Here is a 4,525-nt window from a genome sequence, read left to right as displayed (position 1 = left end):
CTGGCCTGCTGACGTCATCACGACGCTACCTGTTTTGCCCGAGGCTGCAGCTGCCACGCCGCGTTCAGAGCAGTGTGGGATTTCTTCATAAGGTTCATGTCAGCGGATAATTACTGAATTATACTGATTAAAATAACACAGTAATGAGTGGTTTAGATGTTTTCAGCATGTTTGAGTTCCTGACAGCTGCTGTGATTTTATGTCGAGTTAATGGCAGAGTATATATACTGAAATTATTATGAATTAAAAAAAAATAATAATAAATCCCGGTAATGATGAAATCCTTGACATTTTTGACAAGCCGTAATCTCTAAATTGCATCCATCCATTATCTGTAGCCGCTTTATCCTGTTCTACAGGGTCGCCGGCAAGCTGGAGCCTATCCCAGCTGACTATGGGCGACTCTACACCCTGGACAAGTCGCCAGGTTATTGCAGGGCTGACACATAGATTCCAAACAACCATTCACACTCACATTCACACCTACGGTCAATTTAGAGCCACCAGTTATCCTAACCTGCATGTCTTTGGACTGTGGGGGAAACCGGAGCACCCGGAGGAAACTTGCCCAGCTGACTATAAGCGAGAGGCGGGGTACATCCTGGACAAGTCGCCAGGTTATTGCAGGGCTGACACATAGATTCCAAACAACCATTCACACTCACATTCACACCTACGGTAAATTTAGAGCCACCAATTATCCTAACCTGCATGTCTTTGGACTGTGGGGGAAACCGGAGCACCCGGAGGAAACTTGCCCAGCTGACTATAAGCGAGAGGCAGGGTACATCCTGGACAAGTCACCAGGTTATTGCAGGGCTGACACATAGATTCCAAACAACCATTCACACTCACATTCACACCTACGGTCAATTTAGAGCCACCAATTATCCTAACCTGCATGTCTTTGGACTGTGGGGGAAACCGGAGCACCCGGAGGAAACTTGCCCAGCTGACTATAAGCGAGAGGCGGGGTACATCCTGGACAAGTCACCAGGTTATTGCAGGGCTGACACATAGATTCCAAACAACCATTCACACTCACATTCACACCTACGGTAAATTTAGAGCCACCAATTATCCTAACCTGCATGTCTTTGGACCGTGGGGGAAACCAGAGCACCCGGAGGAAACTTGCCCAGCTGACTATAAGCGAAAGGCGGGTTACATCCTGGACAAGTCGCCAGGTTATTGCAGGGCTGACACATAGATTCCAAACAACCATTCACACTCACATTCACACCTACGGTAAATTTAGAGCCACCAGTTATCCTAACCTGCATGTCTTTGGACTGTGGGGGAAACCAGAGCACCCGGAGGAAACTTGCCCAGCTGACTATAAGCGAGAGGCGGGGTACATCCTGGACAAGTCGCCAGGTTATTGCAGGGCTGACACATAGATTCCAAACAACCATTCACACTCACATTCACACCTACGGTCAATTTAGAGCCACCAGTTATCCTAACCTGCATGTCTTTGGACCATGGGGGAAACCAGAGCACCCGGAGGAAACTTGCCCAGCTGACTATAAGCGAAAGGCGGGGTACATCCTGGACAAGTCGCCAGGTTATTGCAGGGCTGACACATAGATTCCAAACAACCATTCACACTCACATTCACACCTACGGTCAATTTAGAGCCACCAGTTATCCTAACCTGCATGTCTTTGGACTGTGTGGGAAACCGGAGCACCCCCACACAGACACGGGAAGAACATGCAAACTCCACACAGAAAGGCCCCCGTCGACCACTGGACTTGAACCCGGGACCTTCTTGCTGTGAGGCGACAGTGCTAACCACTACACCTCCATGCCGCCACTTTCCAGGAATAAATTCTGAAAATGAGAAAAACTATGTGCAACTGAACAATACTATTTCAAGGTTCTGGGATTTAGTCCCCCCAACATGCAACATTGAGCCTTGAGAGCCCATGATCCTGTTGCTGGTTGTCCTTCCTTGGACCACGTTTGGTAGGTACTAACCACTGCACCACTTCGCACCACCGTTTAATGTTCTTTAAATTATATGGACACATCCACACAAAAAAAAGCAAGTTAATCTAAAGAATTTTAATTTTGAACCTGCATGTCTTTGGAGGAAACCAGAGCACCCGGAGGAAACTTGCCCAGCTGACTATAGGCGAGGTACACCCTGGACAAGTCGCCAGGTCATCGCAGGGCTGACACATAGACTCCAAGCAACCATTCACATCTACAGTCAATTTAGAGCCACCAATTATCCTAACCTGCATGTCTTTGGACTGTGGAGGAAACCGGAGCACCCGGAGGAAACCCATGCAGACAACATGCAAACTCCACATAGAAAGGCCCTCGTCGGCCTCTGGGCTCAAACCCAGGACCTTCTTGCTGTGAGGCAACAGTGCTAACCACTACACCACCGTGCCACCCCTAAATTGCATCCTTCTACACTTATACATTGCTTACTTGCTTAAGCCTGTGGTTCCAAAGAGGAACATAGGCCACTGACAATCTTCCTGCACTCTGTCTCGTACTTTGTCAGTGTTTCTGTAATCATTTGATACCAATGATTGGCCCCTCTGGGCGGTACAGTGGTGTAGTGGTTAGCGCTGTCTCCTCACAGCAAGAAGGTCCTGGGTTTGAGCCCAGTGGCTGGTGAGGGCCTTTCTGTGCGGAGTTTGCATGTTCTCCCCGTGTCTGCGTGGGTTTCTCCACAGTCCAAAGACATGCAGGTTAGGCTAATTGGTGGCTCTAAATTGACCGTAGGTGTGAACGTGAGTGTGAATGTCTCTGTGTTAAAAAACACTAGAATTTGGTGCACTAGTTTTAATTTTCTTTGGGTTTTCTGAAATCAACACAGGGTCAAAATTATACATACAGGGTCAAAAATATACATACAGCACACCTAATATTTGGGTAAAATGTCTCTTCACAAGATTCACCTTGACCAAACATTTTTGTTTACCATGAACAAGCTTCTCGCAGAATTCTGGTTGGATATTTCATGAGTCTTCATGGTAGAATTGGTAGAGTTCAATAATTTTTTTTCCTTCCCTTGGCATGGACTCGACTTACAAACACAGTCCATATATTTTCAACAGGGTTGAAGTCAGGACTTGTTTTAAGCTTAATATTAGCCTGCTTTATCCTCCACAACCAGCTCTGATGCGTGTTTGGGTTCATTGTCCTGCTGTAACTCCCAAGTCCCAAGTTGTATTCAAGTTTCTGATGGTTTATGCTGAAGAACTCTGAGGTAGTCCTCCTTCTTCATTATTCCATCCATTTTGTGCAATGAACCAGTTCCACTGGCAGCCAGAGCATGATGATCCTACCACCACCAACAGCTGGTACAGTGTCCCTCTGTACATGGTGGTCATTGTGGCCAAACAACTCAATCTTTGTCTCATCTGACCATACAGCTTTCCTCCAGAAGGCTTTTTCTTTGTCGTGTGGTCAGCTTCAAACTTTAGTTAAGCTTGAAGGTGTCAATTTTAGAGCAGGGGGTTATTTCTCAGATAGCAGCCTCTTAGTCCATGGTGATCTGAACTGTAGACAGTGATCCATCAGCTTCCAGTTCATGGCAGGGCTTTGCCATGGTGGTTCCCAGGTTGTTCCTGACCATCCAAACCAATTTCCTTTCAGCTGAGGGTAACAGTTTGGGTTTTCTTGAAGCAAAGTGGCTTGGCAAAGTGACTACACCTCACAATAACTTGGATATAATTGTTTGAACTGATCTTGGAATTTGCAGTTGTTTAGAAATGACTCCAAGAGACATTCCAGAGTTGTGTATATTCTGCGATCCTCTTTCTCAGATCTGCACTGAGCTCCTTGGACTTCCCCATTTTACTGTGTGTTGGTCAGTCCAATGAGTGCTGTAAACAAACTCTTTATATGAAGGCACAGAGAAGCTACCAGCTGTAGTCAATCATGATCACTAACAGGAAGTTAAGAGATCTCGGCCTTGGCAAGATAAGAGACATTTTGGAAGTTTCAGCACCTCTGAATTAATAATCTAAGTGAGCGTATGTAAATTTTTGACCTTGTATGTATAATTTTGACCCTGTGTTGATTTCAGAAAACCCAAAGAAAATTAAAACTTGTGCACCAGATTCTAGTGTTTTTTTTAATTAAATATGTATACTGTACAATCATTCTGCCACAGAAAAAGAACAGTTCAAATAAATTACTGAAAGCCCAAATATTGCCATGACATTCATATCCAAGATGACATTTATGTCACTGTATGTAAACTTCTGACCACAACTGTACACTCTTAGAAACATAGCACTAAATTGTACATTTGTCACTGGAGTGGTATCGGTCACTGATACATCTTTATACATACCTTGAAAATGTCTGGAAATATTGAAATACATGCCATAGTCAAAACTATGTGGACACCTGACCATCACACCCATATGTGCCCATTCCAAACCTATGGACATTAACAAGGAGTTGTTCCCTGCTTACTACTAAAATAACCTCTACTCTTCTGGGAAGGGTTTCCACTAGATTTTGGAGCATGGCTGTGGGATTTGCCTGTTCA

This window comes from Neoarius graeffei, chromosome 17 (genome assembly GCF_027579695.1).
Source record: "Neoarius graeffei isolate fNeoGra1 chromosome 17, fNeoGra1.pri, whole genome shotgun sequence".
NCBI classification, from domain to species: Eukaryota; Metazoa; Chordata; class Actinopteri; order Siluriformes; family Ariidae; genus Neoarius; species Neoarius graeffei.
Note: the sequence above shows the minus strand (reverse complement) of the source record.